The sequence below is a fragment of the Cetorhinus maximus genome, chromosome 29, assembly GCF_964194155.1.
Source record: "Cetorhinus maximus chromosome 29, sCetMax3.hap1.1, whole genome shotgun sequence".
In the NCBI taxonomy this organism is placed as follows: domain Eukaryota; kingdom Metazoa; phylum Chordata; class Chondrichthyes; order Lamniformes; family Cetorhinidae; genus Cetorhinus; species Cetorhinus maximus.
In genome coordinates this window covers 5,788,523-5,801,155 of record NC_135907.1, presented here as the reverse complement: position 1 = coordinate 5,801,155, position 12,633 = coordinate 5,788,523, and the positions used below count along the sequence as shown (strand labels likewise).

General features: G+C 51.2%; 1 pseudogene; it reads right to left on the bottom strand.

Moving 5' to 3' along the window:
• Positions 1-3,685: 3,685 nt before the first annotated feature.
• Positions 3,686-3,864, bottom strand: LOC144669700 (U2 spliceosomal RNA; annotated as a pseudogene).
• Between the last annotated feature and the right edge of the window lie 8,769 nt (positions 3,865-12,633).

The following is a 12,633-nucleotide window of genomic DNA, read 5'->3' as shown; positions in this document are numbered from 1 at the left end:
CAGACCTGCGCCATGTACAGCAACAGCGAGAGTGCCTCACACCTGATGACCAGGTTCTTACCCGCAACGGAGAGGAAGCGTCGCTCCCAGATTCCCAGTTTCCTTTTCACCATAGACACTGGATCCTTCCAGTTTCTAACGCATACCCCGGTCCCTCTGAACCATATCCCCAGCACCTTCAGGCCGTCAGCACTGACGGTGAAGGGGACAAAGGATCGGTCAGCCCAGTTCCCAAAGAAGACGGCCTCGCTCTTCCCACGATTTACCTTGGCTCCCGAGTCCAGTTCGAACTGGTCGCAGATGTGGATCAGTCTGCACACCGACAGCGGATCAGAACAGAAGACGGCGACATCGTCCATGTACAGGGAGGCTTTGATCTGAGTGCCTCCACTGCCTGGGATCGTAACTCCTCCTAATGCCCGGATCCTTCCTGATGGACTCAGCAAAGAACAGGCGAGAGAGGACAGCCCTGCCTGACTCCAGATTTAATTGGAAAGCTATCTGATTCCCACCCATTGATTGAGACTGCGCTACTGATGTTAGTGTAGAGTAGGATCCAACTGGATCCAATTGCGAATTCCCTCCCCAAACCCCATTTTGAGAGCACATCCACCATGTAGGTGTGCGATATTCTGTCAAAGGCTTTCTCCTAATCCAGGCTGATGAGGCAGGTGTCCACACCCCTGTCCTGCACATAGGCAATCGTATCCCTGAGCAGCGCCAGGCTGTCAGAGATCTTCCTGCCCGGCACAGTGCAGGTCTGGTCAGGGTGTATCACCAATTCCAGAGCGGATTTGACCCGATTGGCGATGACCTTGGACAGAATCTTATAGTCCACATTCAACAGTGAAATGGGTCGCCAATTTCTAATTTCCTCCCTTTCTTCCTTGTGCTTGTACATGAGGGTGATGATGCCTTTCCTCATGGATTCTGACATACTGCCGGCCAGGAGCATACTCTCGTACACCCCTAGCAGGTCTGGGCCCATCCAGTCCCACAGAGCCCAATACAACTCCGCCGGCAAGCCGTCGCTTCTGGGGAGATTTACTCTTCTCGAAGGACTCAAGGGCCTAAGTCAGTTCGTCAGGAGTTCGCGGTTTGTCCAGCCTCTCCCGTGTACTGTCGCCTAAGACCTCCGTGATAGAGGACAAGGAGGACTGGGAGGCCGTGCTGTCCGTCGGCTTCACGTCATAAAATCCGGCATAAGAGGATTTGCTGATCCTCAAAATGTCGGACTGCGCTGACTTTACTGATCCGTCTTCTTCATTCAGGCTGCTGATCACAGAGCTCTCTCTCTGTACCTTTTGGAAGAAGAAACGTGAGCACGTCTCATCCTGCTCCACGGAGCGGACTCTGGAACGGAAGATGTTCTTGGAGGCAAAGGGCTAGGCTTGCTGGCTCTTCACCTCTTGGAGTTCTTCCTTGACATCGACCCCCACCGACTGCAGCCGGAGCAGATTCTGCATCTTTTTCTGGAGTCGGGACATTTCCCTCTCTTCCTTTCTAGCTTTCTGGATGCTTTTGAGGATGAAAAGCCTCTTGGTGTTTCCCTTGATCGCTTCCCACCAGTGTGTCAGGGACTCAAAGAGGGGTTTCATGGTTCTCCAACCTTCATAAGCCCTCTTGAGCTCCTCAATGTTCTCTGGGGTCAGCAGTTGCACGAATAGCTTCCATGCCCCCCTGCCCACCCTCAGGTCCTTCTCCAAGTGGCAGACCACCAGTAGGAGGCAGTGGTCAGAGAAGAACACCGGCTTGACCTCGGTGGATCTGACTGTGAATGCACGGGACACAAAGAGGAAGTCTATCCTGGAACGAATGGACCCGTCTGGCCGCGACCAGGTGTATCTACGCTGCGCTCCGTCTGCAGGGTTGCTGAAGACGTCGTGCAGCTTGGCATCCTTAACTGTTTCCATCAGGGATCTGGACGTAGCGTCCAATCTGCTTCCGGCCCTGCCGGATCGTCCAGCCGCATCGATGATGCAGTTGAAGTCCCCGCCCAGAATGACCGGCCTGGAGGTCGCCAGCAGCAGTGGGAGCTGCTGAAAAACCTCCAGCCGCTCAGCTCCTTGTGACGGGCCATACACGTTAATTAACCGGAGTGGAGCGTTCTTGTACATTACGTCTGCTACGAGGAGTCGCCCGCCCACCACCTCCTTGACCTCGGAGACGGTGAAGTTGCCTCCCCGCAGCAGAATACCCAGGCCGGAGGAACGAGAGTCGTTTCCGCCCGACCAGATCGATGGCCCGTGGGACCACCACCGTGACCATTGCCTGTAGGAGCTGAACCGGTTAACCTCACTTATCCACGTTAAACTCCATCTGCCAAATTTTGGCCCATTCACCTAACCTGTCCATATCCATTTGTAAATTTCTCATTTCTTCACTGCAACTTACTTTCCCACCTATTTTGGTGTCATCTTCAAATTTAGCTATGGTACCTTCTACTCCTGAATCCAAGTAAATAGTTGGGGCCCAAGGACCGAACCCTGTGGCACCCCACTAGTTACAGCTTGCCATCCACAAAAGACCCATTTATCCTGACTCTCTGCTTTCTGTTGGTTAGCCAAAGCTCTATCCAAGCAAATATATTACCCTTAGCTGCGTGTGATCTTATCTTGTGTATTAATCTTTTGTGCGGCACCTTATCAAATGCCTTCTGGAAGTCCAGACATACTACATCTACAGGATCGCCATTATCCACTTTACTTGTCACATCTTCAAAGAACTCTAGCAATTTAGTCAAACACGATTTAGTCTTCATAAAGCCATGCTGACTCTGATGGATTGCATTTTGACTTGCATTTTAGGAGGGTAGTGAAGGCATTGGAGAGAGTGCAGAAGAGGTTTACAAGTTTGGTTCCAGGGGCGAGGAAGTTGAGTTATGAAGTAAGATTGGAGAAGTTGGGACTGTATTCCTTGGGGAAAAGAAGTCTGAGAGGAGACTTGATAGAGGTATTGAAAATCATGAGGTATCTGGAGAGAGTAGATAGGGAGAAACTGCTTGCACCGATGAAAGGATCGAGAAGGAGCGGGCACAGGTTTAAAGTAACTAGCAGAAGAAGCAAAAGTGATAGGAGCAGCGAGTGGTCAGGGTCTGGAATGCACCGCCTGATAGCGTGGCGGAGGCAGGTTCAATTGAAGAGGGAATGAGATGATTATTTGAAAAGAAAGCATGTGCTGGGTTACGTGGAGAAGGCAGGAGAATGGCACGAAGTGAAATGTTCATTGGGAGAGCTGGTGCAGTCACGACGGGCGGAATGGGCTCCTTGTGCAGTGTAAGGATTGTGTGAACGTGGATGTAGACGTTTCCGAGTAGCTGTGTAAAGTGTGTGAGCTTTGAGGTGTGAGTTTTGACTGTTGCTGTATCAGCAGCAGCAGCAGCAGCGGGCGGGAGCGGCAGCAGAGAGCTGGTTGAAAATGTTGTGAGGCGAAAGGTGCAGCTGAGAGAGTGTTTGAGAGGTGTATTTGCAAGTGAAAGATGTTTTTGTATGAGTGAGGTAGAGTGTTTGTGAGATGAGAGTGGTGTCTGTGAGCGTTGGGTGAGCGTGCGTGTTTTTTGTGTGTAGATGGTGCGGGTGAGTGAGAAAGAAAGAAAGTTGTGTTTTGAAAGATGTGCATGTTGAAAAGTAAAGAAAGCAGATGTTTGTAAGAAAACTATTTTTAGCATTGAAAATCCCCTGGAAAGGGGTGGTGCACCATTCCCAGAGATACTGCAATACCGGGTCGATGCGTGGAGTGGACGGAGCAAGCCCCTATTCCATCTCCCTGCTCCAAAAATCAATTTAATATATGGTCCCCAGATAAGGGACGTATCAGATATTAAACTGATAAGAACAGATTTTTTTTTTTTTTTTGTAAAAATATACTTTATTCATAAAATATCTTCAATCACATTCAAAACCATTTCAAAAACAACATTACAAGGGTACAATCCAGGTTAAACGTTTACAAAATGTATCACCAGGTGCATCAGTACAAACAATATTACAATCATTTACAGCCTTTCATTTTGAGCTGTACAGCCCGAGGGGCTCTAAACAGTTCCCAGTCTCTCGGTGCGCTGTGGCAGAAAGGTCTTAGACAGCGACCCTTCCCCATTGCGCCTTTGCGGCAGCTGCCCCAAGCTTTAGTGCGTCCCTCAGCACGTAGTCCTGGACTTTGGATTGTGCCAGTCCGCAACAATCGGTCGGGGACAACTCTTTGTGCTGGAAGACCAACAAGTTTCGGGCAGACCAAAGCGCCTCTTTCACCGAGTTGATGATCCTCCAGCTGCAGTCGATGTTTGTCTCGGTGTGTGTCCCTGGGAACAGCCCGTAGAGCACAGAGTCCTGTGTCACAGAACTGCTCGGGATGAACCTCGACAGCAACCACTGCATCTCTCTCCAGACTTTCTTTGCAAAGGCACAATCCACAAGGAGGTGAACAACGGTCTCTTCCCCACCACAGCCACCTCGAGGGCAACGTGCAGAGGGGGTGAGCCTCCTGGCGTGTAGGAAGGATCTGACGGGGAGGGCCTTTCTCACCACCAGCCAAGCCACGTCTTGGTGTTTGTTGGAAAGTTCTGGCGATGAGGCATTCTGCCAAATGACTTTGACAGTCTGCTCGGGGAACCATCCCACAGGGTCCACCCTCTCCTTTTCCCTCAGGGCCTCTAGGACGTTACGTGCTGACCACTGCCTGATGGACTTGTGGTCAAAGGTGTTTTTCTGCATAAATTTTTCCACCAGGGACAGGTGTTGCTGTACGTGGCGCAGGTCTGGCCCATTCCTCACTCCTGCGCTGTGGCGATCACGCCAGCCATCTTCCGCTTTATCTGGAGGTCAAAAGTGGATCCTGTTTGCAGGGACATGATGTAAAAAAACTCTGGATGAAGGGGGAAAAAACATGCCCAACATCACCCTCATCCTGATGGCCACCTTTGTGTATGGCAGTATCAAGCTGTGTGTAGACCCAAACACCAAGCGTCACTACGTGCTGAGGTTCTACCTGTCCCTGGTGTTGCGAAGGATGGGTCTGGCCACCCTGCCGCGGAACGCTCCAAGTGCCGTATCACCTGCCCCGTGTGGAAAAACTTATGCAGAGAAACACCTTTGTCCGCAAGTCCATCAGGCAGTGGTTAGCACGTATCACCCTAGAGGCCCTGCGGGAAAAGGAGATGGTGGATTCCGGCGGACGGTTCGCCGAACAGACCGTCAGGGTCATTTGGCAGAATGCCTCATCACCAGAACTCTGAAGAGAGTGGCCGTGGTTCTTGTCGAGGTGCATCCCGAGCAGTTCCGTGACACAGGTATGGACTCTGTGCTCCAGGGGCTGTTCCCAGGGACACACGCCGAGACAAACATCAACTACCGCCGGAGGATCCACTCGGTGAAAGACACTCTTTGGCTGTCCGAAACTTGTTGGTCTTCCATTGCAAAGAGTTGGCACATTCCAAGGTCCAGGACTACGTGCTGAGGGACGCACTAAAGTTTGGGGCAAAGGCGTAATGGAGAAAGGTCGCTGTCTACGGTTGCGCTAGATGTGTCGTGTAACTGGCAGGTAATGGAAAATTTCGAGAAACACTCAGTCACAAGGGAGAACACGTGACAGGCATGAGAGACAATCCATGAGTCTTTGTAGCTGAGTTTCCGTGTGAGCAACTAGCTCACAGCGCAGAGGAGTTCTTCGATCGAGGCCTGCTGTATTTTTGTCTTTGCTTTCAGCTTGAGCAGTCAAAGAACAAAGAAGAAAAAAAAGTACAGCACAGGAACAGGCCCTTCGGCCCTCCAAGCCAGCGCCGATCGGTCTGTGGAGCTTGCCAGCTGACCAGGTATGCAGCTAAAGTCCTTCCACATCTACAGGGAAGGCAAAGTCAGCAGCGTTTCTCCCAGAGTGTAGAGAGTCCTTGGAACTCTCTTCCTCGAAAGGTGGTGGAAACAGAGTCTTTGAATATTTTCAAGACAGAGCTGGATAGATTAACAAGGCGGGGTTGGAAGGTTATCGCTGGTAGGCAGGAATGTGGGGTTGAGGTTACAATCGGATCAGCCATGATCTTCTGAGTAGTGGAGCAGGCTCTTGGGGCCCAGTGGCCTACTCCTGCTCCTAAGTTGTATGTTCAGACATGTAGGGGCATTACTTTTTACTGATTCCAGTGCTTCTCCTGCACTGAACCTGGAGAGTACTACGTCAGTTGCTGTTGAGTTGTTTCCTGATGCCCTGCTTTCTTTTGTACGAGCTGTCTAGCATCCTCGTTTATGGGCTTCCTTTGCTTGGCATTGGGCCTTCTTTTGGGCTGACTGTTGGTCTATTTCCTTTACGGGATGTCAGCATGACATCACCAGAAGGGAAATGTGTCATGTTATGAAGTCACAGTAAATAAGTCCAATGCATTATATCATTATAATAACACAAGATGATGATCAGCAGTGAGAAGGCAGGTGGCAGCAAGGATAAGTACAGGTACGACACAGCGAACAGCCTTAGATCCTGTTAAAATGTTGAAAATGTTTCTCCCCTTCTCGAAGATTATTTCCTTCAAAATTTTAGAAATCTTTCAGCTTCAACCAGAAGTCACACACAAGCCAAACAACAAAACCACCTGCGTGCACAGCACAGCACACCATCTGCCAGCCTGCAATGATGTCGGCTCTCTTTTAATCACTTTTTCCCCTCCCATCAGTCCTATTCAGCAGGCAAGCAAAGGAGCGCAGAAAATACATCTGCACGGCTGTTTCTAACTTCTAGAAAGGGAACAGCCTTATCCTAGGAAAGTGAAAAATACCTATACTGTCACAAAGTGATGAACTTGAACTGCAAAACACCACGCTTACCTGAGCTTGTGTCACAGTTTTTGCTGTCTATCTCAGCCAGTATTCTCAGTCGTCCATCCTGGCTTCTTGCTCTCTCTGCAGCTTTCAGATGCCTCCCCTTGGCCGGCCTCAGTGCTCGGTGATAGATCAGCGCTCGGTATTATTTCTGTCCTCAGTGGTAACTGCTAGGGGAGAAAGGCTTGACTTTTTCAATCACCTTTTACCTCAGTAAAATCCAAGTAGAACCTAAAGTGGCAATGCTTCTCCCTCTCAGCACCCAACATGTCTTGCCTTTTCTTCAGGTTGGATTTGAGGAAGCACTACAGTTGCTGCCTGGCTGCCATTTCAAGTACAGAGACAAGGGGCAGCCCCATGACCCCTCCCCCGACTCCTGCACAATATGCAAATGTAGCACATTGTCTGAGTGCAATTTGGGAGCTGAAGACGGTTTCACAGTGGGATACAAGATATGAGGAGAGGTTTCCTCACAGACACACCGCCACATAAGCCCCTTTAAATTTGCGCGGCTGTGCAAAAAGTTTAATGGGCCCGCACACTTAAACAAATCGGTCACGCACTGTAATGACTCGCCTCATTCAGTTCAACAGAAATTAGGATCATGTTTTTAACCTGTGCCCTAGTTTTAAAATATTTTGTGTTCCATATTTACTTTCTCAATTTGTTATTAATTTACTTTACATTGCTTTATATTCTATTTTGTCTTGGACATGCATCACGGTTCGTTCAATCTCACTGGTTAAGAAAATTAAAATATTTAGTTTGATCAGGGTCTTACACTTGTCAAGAGGAGCCCTTTCAAATACTGGCCTGCTTTTGGAGGCCTGAAGTCACTGGAGCTGCACAAGTCAAGACGACTGAAGGCCTGATTCGCTGTGTAATATACTTTGCAGCATCTTGTTGCACTAGCAGGCAGGAAGGAGTTTTCAGCAATGCAGTTTAAAGGCTTGATACACTAAGTACACTTTCATTTCAGGTTTGTCATTTCAGGACGCTGCGTGTTTTTTTGCTCTGTTTTCTGACTCTGAAATTCTAATTCAGACTGTGGAGAAGAGCTGTTGTTGCTGCTGTTGGTTTTCTTTGTAACTGTTGTCGTTTTTTTGTGGAAAAATATACCTTATCCATAAAATATCTGAAAGAACATTACAAAACATTTCAAAATGGCCATCGCAAAAAGTGCAATCATATTCCAGTTTTTCAAATAGATCATGTCGCACCCTGCGACGCTTCAATACGATCAATGAACATTACAGACATTTCAACATGCTCATTACAGGCAGTCAGACAGTGCAATAGTATTCAAGTTATCTACATAGATCATGTTGCACTCTGAGGTGCTTCAATACAATTGTGATAAATGTAATATTCACTGCATACATTCAATGTGAGTCTTTCAGGCCGAGGGGTCCATACCTTTCCCAGTCCCTCGGTGCACTATGGCTGAAAGGTCTTAGACAGCGACCGTTCCCCACTGCGCATTTGTGGCGGCTGCCCCAAGCTTTAGTGCGTCCCTCAGCACGTAGTCCTCGGCCTTGGAATGTGCCAGCCAGTCTGCAACACTCTGCTGGGGACAACTCATTGCACTGGAAGACCAACAAGTTTCGGGCAGACCAAAGAGCGTCTTTCACCGAGTAGATGATCCTCCACCTGCTTGTCTCGATGTGCGTCCCTGTCCCTGGGATCAACACGTAGAGCACAGAGACCTGTGTCACAGAACTGCTTGGGATGAACCGCGACAAAAACCACGGCAACTCTCTGCAGACCTTCTTTGCAAACGCACATTCCACAAAGAGGTGAACAACGGTCTCGTCCCCACGACAGCCACCTCGAGGTCAACATGCAGAGAGGGTGAGACTTCAGGAAGGATCTGACGGGGAGGGCATTTCTCACCACCAGCCAAGCTACGTCTTGGTGCTTGTTGGAAAGTTCTGGAGACGAGGCATTCTGCCAAACGACTTTGACAGTCTGCTCGGGGAAACATCGCACAGGATCCACCATCTCCTTTCCCCGCAGGGCCTATAGGACGTTACGTGCCGACCACTGCCTGATGGACTTGGGGTCAAAGGTGTTTTTCTGCATAAAGTTTTCCACCAGGGACAGGTGGTACGGCACGGTCCAACTACTTGGAGCGTTCCGCGGCAGCGTGGCCACACCCATCCTTCGCTAAACCGGGGACAGGTAGAACCTCAGCACGTAGTGACACCTGGTGTTTGCGTACCGAGGGTCTACGCACAGCTTGATACAGCCGCACACAAAGGTGGCCATCAGTGTGAGGGCGATGTTGGGCACGTTTATTCCCCCTTTATCTAGAGGCTTATACAGCGCGTCCCTGCGGACACGATCCATTTTCGACCTCCAGATAAAGCGGAAGATGGCTCGGGTGATCGCCGTCGCGCAGCAGTCTGGAATGGGCCAGACCTGCGCCATGTACAGCAACAGCGAGAGTGCCTCACACCTGATGACCAGGTTCTTACCCGCAACGGAGAGGAAGCGTCGCTCCCAGATTCCCAGTTTCCTTTTCACCATAGACACTGGATCCTTCCAGTTTCTAACGCATACCCCGGTCCCTCTGAACCATATCCCCAGCACCTTCAGGCCGTCAGCACTGACGGTGAAGGGGACAAAGGATCGGTCAGCCCAGTTCCCAAAGAAGACGGCCTCGCTCTTCCCACGATTTACCTTGGCTCCCGAGTCCAGTTCGAACTGGTCGCAGATGTGGATCAGTCTGCACACCGACAGCGGATCAGAACAGAAGACGGCGACATCGTCCATGTACAGGGAGGCTTTGATCTGAGTGCCTCCACTGCTTGGGATCGTAACTCCTCTAATGCCCGGATCCTTCCTGATGGACTCGGCAAAGGGTTCTATGCAACACACGAAAAGGACAGGCGAGAGAGGGCAGCCCTGCCTGACTCCTGATTTAATCGGAAAGCTATCTGTTTCCCACCCATTGATTGAGACTGCGCTACTGATGTTAGTGTAGAGCAGTTGGATCCAATTTCGAATTCCCTCCCCAAAGCCCATTTTGGAGAGCACATCCCCCATGTAGGTGTGCGATATTCTGTCAAAGGCCTTCTCCTGATCCAAGCTGATGAGGCAGGTATCCACACCCCTGTCCTGTACATAGGCAATCGTATCCCTGAGCAGCGCCAGGCTGTCAGAGATCTTCCTGCCCGGCACAGAGCAGGTCTGGTCAGGGTGAATCACCAATTCCAGAGCGGATTTGACCCGATTGGCGATGACCTTGGACAGAATCTTATAGTCCACATTCAACAGTGAAATGGGTCGCCAATTTCTAATTTCCTCCCTTTCCCCCTTGTGCTTGTAGATGAGGGTGATGATGCCTTTCCTCATGGATTCTGACATGCTGCCGGCCAGGAGCATACTCTCGTACACTTCTAGCAGGTCTGGGCCGATCAAGTCCCACAGAGCCGAATACAACTCCGCCGGCAAGCCGTCGCTTCCGGGGGTTTTACTCTTCTCGAAGGACTCGAGGGCCTTAGTCAGTTCATCAGGAGTTAGCGGTTTGTCTAGGCTCTCCCGCGTACTGTGGTCTAAGACCTCCGTGATAGAGGACAGGAAGGACTGGGAGGCCGTGCTGTCCGTGGGCTTCACGTCATACAGTCCGGCATAAAAGGATTTGCTGATCCTCAGAATGTCGGACCGTGATGACTTTACTGAGCCGTCTTCTTCCTTCAGGCTGCTGATCACAGAGCGCTCTCTGTGTACCTTTTGGAAGAAGAAACGTGAGCACGTCTCATCCTGCTCCACGGAGCGGACCCTGGAACGGAAGATGATCTTGGAGGCCTCCGAGGCAAAGTGCGAGGCTTGCTGGCCCTTCACCTCTTGGAGCTCCTCCTTGACATCGACCCCCATCGACTGCAGCCGGAGCAGATTCTGCATCTTTTTCTGGAGTCGGGACATTTCCCTCTGTTCCATTCTAGCTTTCTGGGTGCCTTTGCGGATGAAAAACCTCTTGATGCTTCCCTTGATCGCTTCCCACCAGTGTGTCAGGGACTCAAAGAGGGGTTTCACGGTTCTCCAACCTTTGTAATCCCTCTTGAGCTCCTCAATGTTCTCTGGGGTCAGCAGTTGCACATTTAGCTTCCATGTCCCCCTGCCCACCCTCAGGTCCGTCTCCAAGTGGCAGTCCGCCAGTAGGAGGCAGTGGTCAGAGAAGAACACCGGCTTGACCTCGGTGGATCTGACTGTGAATGCACGGGACACAAACAGGAAGTCTATCCTGGAACGAATGGACCCGTCTGGCCGCGACCAGGTGTATCTACGCTGCGCTCCGTCTGCAGGGTTGCTGAAGACGTCGTGCAGCTTGGCATCCTTAACTGTTTCCATCAGGGATCTGGACGTAGCGTCCAATCTGCTTCCGGCCCTGCCGGATCGTCCAGCCGCATCGATGATGCAGTTGAAGTCCCCGCCCAGAATGACCGGCCTGGAGGTCGCCAGCAGCAGTGCGAGCTGCTGAAAAACCTCCAGCCGCTCAGCCCCTTGTGCCGGGCCATACACGTTAATTAACCGGAGTGGAGCGTTCTTGTACATTACGTCTGCTACGAGGAGTCGCCCGCCCACCACCTCCTTGACCTCGGAGACGGTGAAGTTGCCTCCCCGCAGCAGAATACCCAGGCCGGAGGAACGAGAGTCGTTTCCGCCCGACCAGATCGATGGCCCGTGGGACCACCATCGTGACCATTGCCTGTAGGAGCTGAGGTGCGGTATCGCACACTCCTGCAGAAACAACAGGTCAGCTTTGACCTTGGCTAGGTAGTCCAAGGTCGCAACACATCGCGTAGTAGATTTAATGCTACGCACATTTATGGATACAATCTTTAAACCCATTTTAAAGCATTTATTCTCCTACCAAACCCACTGTCTCTGAGAGTCCCAGACCTTTAGTCTGCTCCTTCATACCCGTAGTGAGCTCAAATTCCTTCACTTTGGATGGGCTGAGGTAGATCTCCTTGGCCGTGTTCTGCTCCGGTGGCATCTGGAGGTTCACGTAGAGAGCGGGTTTTGAGATGACCTTTGCTGAAGAAGCTTCTCCAAAACTCACCCCCTCTGGGGTGTTGCTGTTCCCGGCTTCCTGGAGCTGGGGTGCGATGATTGCCTCACTGCTCCCAGATTCCAGGGGCTGTGGTGCACTGGCCTCCTCAGGTTGCAGGCAAAGTTGGGGTGCGCTGGTCTCCTTGTTGTCTCCAATTTTCTGGAGCACGGTTGTCTCGTCCTCCAACGCCCTGGAGCTTTGCCGCCTCTTCTGTCGGTGCCGCCCTGGCACTTCATCATCCGAAGAGCTGCTGCCCTTGTCGTCCGTGTCGGATGGGAGACGCCTCTTGCCGCTTCTCTGGGAAACGCCTTTGCTTCTTCTTCGCTCCCTCTTACTTTTCTTGTTCTTGTTCTTCACCGTCCGCCACTCCCCCTGCTGCTTTTCCACTGCTGCCTCCTCCTCCATTGATTCGCTGTCCTGAGGACTGGGAGGTACAGGGGGTAGTGCTGCTGATTGGCTCTCTGTTGCCTCGATCTCTTTCTCCACCTTGTCTCTCTCTGTGTCCTCCTTTGTCCCGTTGAGCTCCCTGGGGGCCTTGGTGGTTGGAGTGACACGAAACATTTCTTCTGCTTCCCCCTGGTCGGCTTTGGCTGCGTGTGCGTAAGTACGGCAGCGTTTGGTGCAGGTCCTGTAGAGGTGACCTGCCTCGCCACACAGGTTGCAGCACTTGGCCTGTTTGCAGTCTTTTGTCTGGTGCCCTTCCTGTTTGCAGATCTTGCAGAGGGAGGCGCTGCAGTTGGCCGCCACATGACCAGCCTTGCCGCATGAGCG